Source organism: Cupressus sempervirens, chromosome 7 (assembly GCF_028749045.1).
Source record: "Cupressus sempervirens isolate cs-2001-9-10 chromosome 7, ASM2874904v1, whole genome shotgun sequence".
NCBI lineage: Eukaryota > Viridiplantae > Streptophyta > Pinopsida > Cupressales > Cupressaceae > Cupressus > Cupressus sempervirens.
This window is the reverse complement of record NC_143124.1, coordinates 726,043,555-726,057,624: the sequence shown is the minus strand read 5'-3', so window position 1 is coordinate 726,057,624 and position 14,070 is coordinate 726,043,555.

Genomic DNA, 14,070 nt, shown 5'->3' with positions numbered 1-14,070 from the left:
TATTTTTTTAATTATCACTTTTAAAAAATTTCAAAAAATATAACATATGTACTAATAGTTGATAACACATGTACTAATAGTCGATCACACATGTACTAAAGTTGATATTTTTTAGCTTTCTTGGTTGCTGATTGGTCCATTTGTGACAAAACTACTATTTTTTTGAGTGAGTGACTATTGGGGGTGAACATAATGAGTATCGGGCAAATGTTTTGAAATGACATTTTTCGACCACTTCGCACTCCACGGCAGAGAGCTCTCTAGATGTAGAAACACCTAAACCTTAGCTTTAAGATCTTCAGTCACCTACAAATGTTCATTGAAAAAATTGGCAAATTTTGACGTATGGATTAAGAGTCATAAGTGTGCGTAGTTAGCTTGGGTGCCTATTGATTCTCTTCCCCTTGTATTTTTTGAGAGCTTTTTGTACTTTCATCTGAATGGTGGTTTTATTAGTTTTAATTATTAAAAACAATAAGGAAAAAATGTCAATATGTGTTACATTTATATATGCATGTAGATGTATAGGGCAATACATCGTTTGTGATATTTTAATTAGTATGCTAGCTAATATGTGTGCCATAGATTATTTTGATGGGAATGTTTTATAGTTGTTTCGATGGGAATGTTTTCTTTTCTTTTTTGCAATATTTTTTAGCAAGGTCTTAGAGGGAACGAGGGAAGGACGTCGTTGAGGTATCGTGACTGATTTTTTTGGTTGTCTAATTTTTATTTTTGATGTGACTTTGGTTTTGTTGTTTGAAGTGTTCATTAGGGTTGGTTCATTGTTGAAATAGTTTGTGCTTTGTTGTTTGGATTGCACTCATTGACCTATTGTCAAAATGTGTTGGAAATTGTGATTAGTTTTGTAATGTCAATTTTTTTTATATGATCATACACTTTCTCATCCTGATGATGGATCATGTAGTATGATCTGAAACATTGATGGTAAAAAACACACACAATCAAATCCAGATAACATTTTATATTTTACAAATGGATTGTGGAAATCATACACGTTAAAAATGTTTTTTTGTTGTGATTTTTTTCGAATTATTTTTTATTAGAGTGCTTAATGTTAGTCCTAAGGGATCAAATTACAAAGGGGGGGTGAATCAGTAATCTACCAATTATGCAACTTTTCAACCACTCAAACCCTTATTATAACATAAGCTTAATAAAAACAAATGAAAGCATTAAACATACAAACACATCCACAAAACAATGCAACACTTAACACATATATTTTGATCTCGTAGAAACCTAACTTGGGTGAAAACGACAATGGGTGCACTCTTATGAAGTATGCCCTATTAGGAGTTTACAAAGATATTGTTAAGTGTCACCTAATCTGTTGGTCCCAACAAGCATTGAGAGGGGGGGTGAATCAATACCCTTACTTCTCAAACTTCTACCAACTAGACTAATGATCTTTCTAACACACGTAGTTACTACCTTTTTTACTGTTAAGCAAATAATAAAATTTAAGTAGTAAAACTATACAACATCCCACACAAAAGCATACATAAATGACACAGAGATTTATATGTGGAAACCCTCGATGAGAGGATGAAAACCACGGTGGGAGTAATATACACACTAGTCTATCCTTGCAAGTAAAAGGATGCCTTATTAAGAGCTTACATCAATTCCTTCTAGGAACACATCCTGTTAGGAATTCTAGTAACCTATTAGGATTACAATCAATCAATTAAGATAACTTTGCTAGAGGATTTAGATCCCTTTCTAAGGGATACCTTGTTAGAGGATTTTCAAGACTTGCTACAATTTTGCCCTATTAAAGGCTTAAAATAGGTGCAATTAGAAAGAAAACTACAGTAATAGATCTATATGACTAGCACACCTTTGTTGATAGATCCTCTATTTTGGCTCCTTAAAGATGCTTTGATCTTCATTTGATGTTATGGCTTTCTATGCACTCTGCCTCTCCTTATCTCATGCTCTTTGCACCTACCTCTTCGTTGCTTTCAATCACAACTTACTATCCCTATGGATTCTTTTTGTTCACACAGCTATAACAATAGTGTCTATCTTGGCTCTTCTCTTGCCAAATTTCTTCTTTCTTTACACACTTTGTTTTTGTTTTAACTTATCCTTATATATCAATATCTTTGATTTCAAATGAAAAACCTAAAAGTTATCCCACTCAAATTGTAGTTTGAAATTTGAAATCCATAATGAGCATGATCACAAGACATCTGTGACCCCCTGTCCTTAGATGCCTATGTTTGTAGGCCAACTTGACTGTTTGTATACCTATGTCTAGACTTGTGATTGTGCAAGCTTTTAGTCTAATCTATCGCATAACTCTAATGCATATTTGTCGTGTTTAGGCCTTCCCTTGTGTTAGAATCTGAAAAGATTAATAACCCAGAAAACTAGTGCAAAGAGTAAATATCTAAACTATGAATGCAAATGATACAAAATCAAAATAGCATCATAGAGTTAGTCTCCAAGAGAGTAATGCAAATGCTTGAAGCAAAATAGCATTAAGAGGATGCAAAAACAAGAGATGCAAATACAAGCCAGGTAGCATGCTTATATAGGCTAGGAAGAGGGAGGAGGTGGCAACACCAACCAATGAGGAGCAACCATCTATCAGACTAAAGACAGAAAAGTATCTTCCCAAGATAGCTAATGGATGCTCACATGTAGGAAGGTGACACCTCACAACCATTCACCTAATAAGACATGCTTTATTAACCTAAGCGAGATTATTAAAAGTGTAGGAAAAACCTAGCAAAATAGGAAAAATAAAAAACTACACTAACACCCCCCCATAAGCGAAGCTTAGGTGGATGTAGAAATGGGTCCCGGCAACGAGGCCATGTTAGGTACCCAAGTACAATGCAAGAAGATGCAACCTCTGAAAGCGGGGAAAGAGAGAAAACCACAAGGGAAAAACCCTCCCCCAAAAAGAGGTAAGAACCTAGTGAAGAACTGAAGAAGTCTCCCGCTAGGGAAATTGTCCCCTAAAATAGGAACAAGGAGTGATCATGAAGAAGCAGCATCACTGAAGCATGAAGAACCGCAAAACTCTGTCAAAATGCTAATCTGTAGAACCCCCATGGAAATAGAAGGCACGAACCATCAACCAAAGGAACCTCCATGGAAATAGAAGGCACGAACCATCAACCAAAGGAACCTCGATGGAAATAGAAGGCACGAACCATCAACCAAAGGAACCTCCATAGAAATAGAAGGCACGAACCATCAACCAAAGGAACCTCCATGGAAATAGAAGGCACGAACCATCAACCAAAGAAGCATAGAACAACAATATAACCTCCCCTTAAGGTAGGTGAGGTGACAGGCAGCTGAAAAGATGGGCCAAAAATCTCCTACAACACAGGAGCCAAACTCATCGAGAGTGAGGTACAAACACAAATAAAGGCATGTGTCGTCGACACTGCATGAGGAATTAGAGAAAGAGAGCCTATAAGCAGCAAACAACTATCCCCCCCATGGCACTTTATATAATAGTGTGAGTACAACGAATCATAATGATGAAAAGGATCCCAAAATGCAAGAGTGGCACTTTATCTCAGTGCGTTGCATAAAGATGCTTATAGTGAATATCAACAATGATCAGAAAAAACATAAGGCTGAAGCAACAGAAGGTAGAGCCCAAAACGAAGCAACTGAAGCAACAAAATCGATCTCCGGAGCTGAAACAAACAAAATATCCACCAAAATGCTAAAATGCAAAAGACTGAATAGGATGTGCCTGGAATAGAATCTGGAACAACAACTAGTATCACTGGAAAGAGCATAGAAAGAGCTTTCCAACCATATAAAGAAGTCCAAAATCGGAGATCGGAAGCTCAAGATACGCCTCCCGGAGTGCAAAATAGAACATCCAGCTTTGACTGCCATAACAGGCAACCAAACTGCACCAAAACTCAAAAATACCTATACCAACATCTCCGTCTCGGAACCAGCTTTCTGGCACTTCTTTCGGATCGAAAAAATACCTCTGTATGCAAAAGTTATGGCCAAAAAACCGCAAGTAGGTCCAAAACCAAATAGAAGGAGAGTGCAAGCAAGGATGATGACAAACCGCTGACGTCAGCATTTGACGGGAAAAAATTTGACGGCCCGTCAGCTGTCGCAGCGAAAAATGAGGCCATGTGGCAGTGCCACATGGACGCCACATGGCGGGCAGATGACGTGGCACGCCTGCCACATGTCACGCTGGCAGTGGCGCTGACACGGCAGAACGCTGCAGACTGTCAGAGCGGAGGCGGGCTGAGTGGAGGCGGCGGAATCGGGAGGAGCAACTGGCGGAGGAGGGCAGAAAGGCGGCGCCGGAGTGGCCTGCGAGCGGCGCCAAGCCGCAGCGGCCCAGCGGTGGCGCTGCTGGTGGCAGCGACCGGCGAGCTGCGCGGCGGCGGCCGCTGGGTGGTGCGCCGGTGGCCACTGGGTGGCCGCTCGGCGGAGCGCCGAATATAAATATAAATATTTTTTTAAAAATCGCCGAGATCGTCCATACGACCGTACGGAAGGGCATGCGGGTAAAAAAAATTTGCCTCGCGGAGCTCTGTCTCCAAAAATGACAAGTTTTATATGAATCCTGACTGCAAACGGCCTTCCAGATCCAATGGTGATGTCCGTTTGGGCTGAAAGTGCTCCAAAAATTTGCTGACCCCCTGATTTGAAGAAAAATTGCATTCAAATCTGTGACTGCCAACGGAGAGGAGTATGGTTGTAGCTTTGCATGCTCGATTCTGAAAAATATACAGCTTGCATGCAAAATTTAAAAGATACCTAGATGGTTTTTCGGGGCTGCGAACAAAACCCAGAAAGTGTTTTTTGTCAAAACTTTTCTGATTCTCAGGATCATCCAAAGATGCAAGAGAAGAGCATACTTCGTTTTTCAAAAAAATACAATAAAGTTTATTTGCCCCCCCCCCCCAAATCTCTCAAATAAGGAAACTAAAATCTACTCTTGCACATAGAAAAGCTCTGATACCATGTTAGAATCTGAAAAGATTAATAACCCAGAAAACTAGTGCAAAGAGTAAATATCTAAACTATGAATTCAAATGATACAAAATCAAAATAGCATCATAGAGTTAGTCTCCAAGAGAGTAATGCAAATGCTTGAAGCAAAATAGCATTAAGAGGATGCAAAAACAAGAGATGCAAATACAAGCCAGGTAGCATGCTTATATAGGCTAGGAAGAGGGAGGAGGTGGCAACACCAACCAATGAGGAGCAACCATCTATCAGACTAAAGATAGAAAAGTATCTTCCCAAGATAGCTAATGGATGCTCACATGTAGGAAGGTGACACCTCACAACCATTCACCTAATAAGACATGCTTTATTAACCTAAGCGAGATTATTAAAAGTGTAGGAAAAACCTAGCAAAATAGGAAAAATAAAAAACTACACTAACACCTTGTACTATCAAACAATGGTGTTTGTGTTTCTTCTATTCCTTATTTCCTATACTTCCTTCATTCCATTGCCTTGATTGGTAAGCCATTCCATCGATGGTTGCACTTAGAACATTTTGCAACTTCTTGTTAACTAGTTGCCAATCAATGAAAACACATTTTTCTAACTCATAATTTGAGTTTATTGCCCATTACTTTCCTAGTTGTCATAACTTAGTGCAAGAATCTCCCCCTTTGGCATTGATGGCAAAACCTATTACCCTTATTGGATCTTTGCAAGTTAACAAGATATGACTAGTTCATGCTACTTGTCTAATGCTTTAGGCATTTGTAGGTTGAATTCTCCTCGTGGGAGATTTTCTTTTTTTTTGTTAGTCTTCCTCTTTGTAATTTTCCTTATTGCTCACCCTATGTTCTTCCCTTTTTATTCACCCTTATTCTTCTCCTTATTTGTTTATTCTCCTTCTGTTTATTTCTTCTTCTCGTTTTTGTCATCAATGACAATGAGACGACTAGAAATAGGGTAGAAAGATGATCTCTTGTTGATTTCTCCCCCTATGATGGAATTCTCTTAGTTCCATGCTTATGACATCTTTATAAATATTTTTTTATATTTCCCTCATGTTGAGCTAAGAAGGATCTCCCATGACTCCTTTAGATCTTTAAGTGCAATCACAACACTTTGTAATTCTACTAAATGTTGGTAAAGGGCTTCTTCATTTTCTTGTGGTGATGAGCTAAGTAGAGCCTCTGCACCTTTAAGTGCAACACTAATGGAACCAAAGGTTGGGGTCAAAAATCACTAAAGCTCCATTAGTTTGAATGTGCTCTTTTCTTCTTCAATTCACAGCTGGTATAGCAAGAATATTGTATCCTCTATCTTGGTGAGGTATTTAGTTGTTGATTCGAGGAGTGGATCAAAAGCATGTGTTGTCGTGTCAAGTTCATTTTGAGATTTTTCCTTTGTCTTCTTAAGATCACTCATGAGAGTGTGTGATGTGATTTGTTTATGAATTAATGGGGTTATCTCATTCAATGCTTCTAACATCTCATCCTTGAGTGTCACAAGTTCCCCTTTCTTTTCTTCAAATAGTTTATTTTCTGCTTTAAGTGTCTTTACTAGAACCTGTTGTTCCACTATCCTTGGTAGTTTTCCTACCTTGGTATGAAGTTGTCTGATCACATCTTTGAATTGAGTGATCAAATTATCATCCTCATTGTAACTTGCTTCAGTTATAAGTCCTTTCAAAATGTCACAAGCATCAACTAGAAATGTAATTGGTCACTCATATCATTTTTTGTTTTTCTTCATTCTTTTGTATCTTTTAGTTAGGCTGGTAAATTTCTTTTGATCTCTTGTCCATCTCATTGACTTGTTTTTCAAGTTTCAACAATTTTGTTGCCTGGGATACATCAAAGTCATAGAGTGCTCCTTTATCTTTTGATATATCATATTCACCAAGTTCCCAGGATTCCTCTATCCCTTTGCTCTTCTTTTTACTTTCATATTCCTCATAATCTCATTTCCTCTTCTTCAACTTCCTAACACTCCTCTTTCCTTTGGATGGTGTTGAGGATGGCTCAATTGTGGGTGTCACCTTGGGCTAAGTGGATTATAGAATTTCTTGCCTTTGTTTTGCATCTATGTCTATTGTTTGTTGTTCACCTTCATTAGTTGGAGCTTCTATGGGAGGTAACTAAGTATCCTCAATCTCCTATTTTGTTTCCTTCTCCTTGATGACTTCTTTATGTCCTTCTTGACCTATGTCCTCATCTTGGGCAATTGATTCTTGCATTTTCTCTTGCTTCTCCTATTGCAACATTAATGGTTTGAGGTTGTGCATTCTATTTTTCTTCTATAGTAGATGGTTCCACAAAGACATGTAATATTTCTCCACTTTTCTTCGGTGTCTAATTTAGGTCTTGACTTATCTAGGTCCTCTATTTGACCTATTCAATAGGCTTCTATGCTGACTTCTTCTTAGTGGTTATGGGACCTGAAGTTTTAGGTTTCTCTTTGTCCTTTTGGGCTTGACCTCCTCCTTTCTCTAGAGTCTCTTTCTCATCCTCATAGAGTTGTGACTAGAATTTATTTGCATTGGTGTATGCCTCCATCTTTAGCCCTATGGTGATTAAGGCTATGTTCTCTGGTGGGTTGGTGCTAGATTTATACGAGTTTACTAGATCTTGACCTCTTGTTTGTTTAGGTTTGATCTTATGTTCACAAGAGCTTCTACCAACACACCCTTCCATTCAATGTTGGATTTAGAAAACTTCTCCTTAATTATCTTAGATAGCTCATTTCATTGTCAAGATTCTATGTCTTTTGGCATTCTACTAAATGCTCTTAAACTTACTAGTACAGAGTGTACTATCTTACTTCTATTTAATTTGGTAAATTTTGTAAATCTATCTCAAATGGTATTGTAATTTCTATTATTTTCAATGTCTTCTAATGTATTTTCCAATAAAATTTTCTTACCTCCTTTTGCAGACTTTTGGTTTCATGTTCTAATTCTTCTTTTGGTTCCTCTTCCTCTCGTTGAGTAGAGGGTTTCTTCTTTCCTCTTGCGGCTTTTCTCTTGTAAGTCTCCAATGTGGAAGGTTTGGAGATTGCTTGTTTCCTCCCTTTCTTTGGTTTCTCCTCTTCTTCTTATTTAGGTTCTAGTGTATAGCTCTCCTCTGCTTCAGTATGTGGGATTTCTTCACCCTTTTGTTTTGCAACTTTTTTGTTTCCTTTCTTTTTCTTTGGTTCTTCTTCCTTTGAGACTTATTCTTCTTGTTTGGGAAGCTTTTTCTTTACCTGCTTTATCATACCAAATTTCTATCATTGTTTTTCAAATGGCTTCTCCAGCAGTTTTGTGATCAGGCTCCTTATGGGTTCCTCCCAATCTCATATGGGAGCTTTGTCAACCAAAGTGTTCTTGGTTCAACTGCTTGCACAAAGCAGTTGTCTATGTCAGCCAATAAACAAATGCTACTCATGTTATCATTTATCAAGTCAATTGGTATTCTTCTTCTCTTCTACATGTCCTTTTGAAACTTCTTAAAGTAGACTTCAAGTTTCTCCATGCCTTTGTCTCCTGACTAGTTATGCATATTTGTTATTTGTGCAGTGACACTGCTCTTTGACTTTCACTTAAATTCCTTGTATCTAGGATACTCATTCTCAAAATAGAATAATATGCATACCAATATAGCTCTAGATTTGAAAGAGTGAGAAATATTGTCAGTCTTAATCTTCCTAAGGTTGTCTAGCATCTTCTTGTGTAGTCAGCCACTAAGATCCATCTTGGTATTCTTTGTTATTATTTGATGTGCTCCATAAATTATAGGCTCGTCTCAGTGACCCATTCTAATATAGTTTGGGTTAGCCCTTTGCCATGGCCCTTAAAGAGATTATTATCGGGCATGAAGGATTTCGCCTAGAATTTTACCCGGTAGGGCTCCTGCCCAATACTGCCCTTGGAGGTACACTATTCAGATTACTTGATGGGTATAGCTTATGTGTTGTCACTCTTGCTGCAAATTGCACCTTTTCATCTGGAATGTCCTTTATGGTGTACATTTTTCCATTTGCATGGCATCCTGTCAGAGTGGCCACCTCTATTATTTTATGCATTTGGGTGGTTAACTTTTCTCTCATTTCATTGAATCCCTTAACCCTTTTGATTACTTCTTGTGTGATCTTGTATGACTTGTCTAGCCACATGTACTTGTTATGCACTTGGATGAGTATGGGTCTTACCCATTCCATTCTAAAGGAATTTAGAATATCCATAGTGTGGGTTAGGGTTGTGGCCTCTAGCACTTTGATATCCATCTCACCTATTTCCTTTGCTTGGATCTCATCATATAGTGCTTTGATCATTTTATCTCCCATCTCTACTATCTTTGTTGTTAGGTATTTGCCAACACCTTATAGTAGTAGCACACTGCTTGGGGGTGAGGATAGAGCTCAATTCATATCCCTTTTACCAACATCTAATAGTACTGGCTCATAAACAGGTGGTTCCTTATCTTTCTCATCCACTAATTCAACCTCGAACAGATCATAGTATTGTGCCATTGTAATTTTGTTGCACTGACTTAGTCTCAAATCTATGTGTTAAGTGAAACCTAGGGTTTCAAAATCATTATTAACTTTTCATTTACACTTGCTTCACAAGATATCCTTTTGATAGTTAGGGTTTCACAAGAAAAAAATCTATTGAACTCAAGATTGCAAAAGTGATTTTTTTGTTCGACAAGATACCTATTTATAGATCCATTGAAAAAGCTAATGTTAAATTCCAAACACTAACCTTGTTTCTTTCCTACCTTTTCCTATTTGTAATAAATGCATTATAACAATTTGATCTAATGGATAGATTTTGAAGACACCTTGTCTTCCACTTTTAGGAATGGATCGATCACTACCTTTTGAGTCACTAAGTCACGACTTACCGGTTTGCATGAGGGGACTAGTGCAGGACTCACCTTTCTTTCCTAATCCTTATTAATCCCATGTTATCTTAGCTTGATTGAGAGGATTCACCACTTACAGGTGAACCAATTCCTTCTCTAGTATTTATTCAAGTGTCTTTTGATTGTTTCTTGATCCACACCTTGGCGAAGTCTTTGTTGATGTGCTTGGTATTAATGGTTTTCCCTTTTCTTTTATTACCATTGTTGTGTTGTTTGGGTTTCTTCTTTACCCGATAGTCTTTGACTACATGACCTACTTCATGACATCTATAGCATGTCTTTCTTGCATTGCTCCATGGTCTTTTGTGTTTCTATTGTTTCATTCACCATTTGCATTGTGATGTAATGTGTCTATCGTTTCCACATGTGATGAAAACATGTCTTCTATGCAAAGGGGACAACTAGTTTTATTCATTTCTTTATCTATAAATTATTTCATTGTGACCATACATGTCACAATGGTGATAATATCTATCTCATCTTTCTTCATTTTCAAGATCTTTGCACTCGTGTGTTGTGTCCATATCAGTAATAGCTATAATATAGTTTTATGTCTATATTGGCTCTACCAATTGCTACTTATCTATGTCAGCACTTATCTAACTTATGTCCTAATTTACCATAGTAGAGACAAGTGGGTTTGTTTTCTGACATACCTCTTTTTTCCTTCCTTTCATCCTTTATGGTCTCTAAGTCATTAGTCTTCAAGGATTCTCCTTTCTCATATATGTGGATTCCTTGGAATCCTAGACCGGTTGATTTGACTTCTTCTCCTTGAGTGTTTGACACCTTTTTATTATCTTCTCTTGTCTTGGCAAGTGATCACATTCCTCTTTCACTACTTCAAGTTTGATCATGAGTTTTTGAATTCGCTCCTCCATTTTTCTAGCTTCTTGAATCAAAGCACTTAATTGTTTTGTCTTTCATGATCATACTCTTGTAGTATGTTGTTTTCTTGGTCTACATACATGTGCTCATCTATCATGATAGCTATCTCATTTTCCTTTTCTTTCACTAGATCTTCAACTCATTTCTTAGCTTCATGGGCTATTCTCAACCCTTTGTAGATTTAATCTTTAGCTAGGATGGCATTACCTTTCTCATCCATAGCTTCACCTAGTCTTATAACAAAGTGTTCTTCTTCTTTCTTCATAACTTTGATCTTTTTCTTTATCTTGTCATTCTTTTCCATGAGTTTCGATATAGCTTCTTTTGATTATTCAAAGCAACTAGATCCCTCAAGCTTCTCTATTATCTCTTGACTTTCTCCTAGGTTTTTCATCAGCTTCTTTCACTTGGCTAGGGATTCTCTTAGTTGTCTTCCAATTCCTCAATTGTGTCCAATGCTTCTTCCATCTATCTTCTAAGTGATGCCATTAGATCTTCCCTTAAGTCATTAGACTCGTCACTATTAGGGTCTAAGCCCTGATACAAATTGTTGGTTTGAATAGGTACTTGTGGGGTGGGGTTAATCGATACCTTTACTTCTCAAACTTCTATTGGTTAGAATAATGATCTTTCTAACACATGTAATTACTACCTTTTTTACTAATAAACAAATAATAAAATTCAAGTAATAAAACCATAAAACATCCCACACAAAAGTACACATAAATGACATAGAGATTTATACATGGAAACCCTCAATCAGAAGGTGAAAACTATGGGAGTAATATATGCACTAGCCTGTCCTTGCAAGTAAAAGGGTGCCCGATTAAGAGCATACATTAGTTCCTTCTGGGAACACATCCTATTAGGAATACTACCTGTTAGGATTACAATCAGTCAATTAAGACTACCTCGCTAGAGCATTTAGATCCCTTTAAAAGAGATACATTGTTTGATGATTTTGAAGACTTGCTACAAGTCTACCCCATTAAAGGCTTACAATTGATACAATGTTTAGAAAGAAAACTATAGCAATAGATTTAAGTATCTAGCACATCTTTCCTAATAGATCCTCTGTTTTGGTTCCTTGAAGATGCTTTGATCTTCTACTAATGTTTTGGTTTTTTTGCTGAATTTTCATTTCATTCTTTTTTGCTTTAGGTTTCAGTCAAGTCAAATATGTCAATATCTTGAGTCTGAGTCTAAAGTGCCCATAGGATGACCTCTCTTCTCATCATCCCTTTGAGATATCCTAATGTAGAAAATCATGCAAGCAATGCACTAGCTAAAATGCTAGATGATTAGATTTTGGAGGGTTTGTTCATGCATCTCCTTGATGAGAAGAAGGTCTATAATTTTTAACAATTCATCATTTGAAGATTCAAAAGGATTTTGATGATAAAGATCTATAGTAATCGCACCTCAATGGAAGATATTACAAGTGATCAAGTTTAGAATGCAAAGAAATCAATTTGTATCAACAGCCTACGTGGATGAGCTAAAAGGTCAATCAACAAAAAAATGCACGCCATTGGTCAATTGAAAAGTCAATTGTTCTTAGAAGAGGATCCCTAACTGTTAGATGAAGAGTAGATCAACAATGTTTTCAATGTTGCAAGTGGTAGTCATAACCTAAGGTTAACATTGTGAAGTAGTAAAAATTCATTGATCGCATGGTCACAAGGGAGTTAAAGATGACTTGAGGTTAGTGTTGCGATACAACGAAACTGAAGATCACATGGTCGCTGGCAGTTAAGGGTGACCTAAAGTTAAGGTTGAAACAATGCAAGAGATGATAGTGGTTAGATTCATAGGATCACCAGCTAAGAAGCATTCAATATATTTTAAGTTGCGACGCGAAAAAAGTGATATTAGTCAACCTCAAATGGTCATGGAAAGGTCACATGCAATTGACGGTAACCTGAGGTTAATGTCATGATAAAGAGAAAATATGGGTTCGCATGGTCACAAAGGGTTAATCATAACCCAAAGTTAAGGCAATGATAGAGTGAAGATCGATTGATTACATCATCACACCAAAAGAAGACATCGTATGAATGCTAGTTACAAAGTTGTGATGTGGTTAATCATTTTAGCCATTACTATTTTGCAGTTAAAATAAATGTTGAATCTTGAAAACTACAAGAAAAATGTAACATGAAAGAGAAGATATCATTTAATAGTTAGATTTTAAAGGATCAATGATCCTTGCTTTCCCAATTTTCAAAGATGCCTGAAGGATAATCAATGCAGGAAAGTGAGCGCTAGACACATGTGCTCAAAGAGACCTACAGAGGAAATCATAAAGGAAAAATAAGGAGGTCTATTATGTTTTAATCATGATCATTGATTTGAGATTGACGATGAGAATTCAAATCTATAGTGACCATTGAAATATAAATTATATGAATGTGGCACCGACAATAGAATATGAAGAAAACAAAGACTTTCATAGGTTTCCTGAAAAAATATGAAGATAAAAATTTGCCATGTGTGTTCAGAAGTGTTATGGATTCAGGATCATTAATAGAAAAGATGCCATGTGTCCATATCATGTTGCAGATTAGATATTTTAATGTTTTATTCTTATTTTATTTTTATTTTTGTTGCTTTTCCAGAATTGAGGGATAACAGAAAACTATAAATGTAATTTCTTTTGATAATACAAAGGTCAGAAAACGTGATGGTGAATTGGCTCTACAATTCCATTTACCTAATTTTATTTTCATGTTTTGTGGCCCATAGATTAGTTCTACGTTGAGAGTTGAAGGCCGATTACATGTGATTCTGTGATCACCTCATGGATTCCATTTCACTATGGTATTTATAGTATAAGTAATTCCATTTACTTTTTCACATATGGTTATGCTTTTTCTCTTTTTTATTACATGGCATGTAAAATTAGTTTTATTAGGAATTGAAGAAAAAATCTGGATGAATCTATTAGCAACTTGTTGGATTTCATTTCATCTAAGCCTAATAGTTAAAGCAATTCCATTTGTCCTCATGTGTGTCTCTTTTTCCTTTCCTCTTTTGCATTTAAATAATTAATCTGCATTTAGAATAGAAGTAAGAGTCAAAAAATCTTGAGATAACCTATTGTAGTCATTCCATTGGGTGTGATAGGTTGTCCTCATCCATTTTTCCTGAATTGTTTGTGTCTACAAGAAATTTGGTTAGCCTTTACTGCTCTCAGGTTAAGAGCTTATTTTGTCAAAACTTTGATCTAAGAAATACATATTCATTGCACATCATTGCAATTCCTAAGGGAGTTGTACCTTATAATTCATAG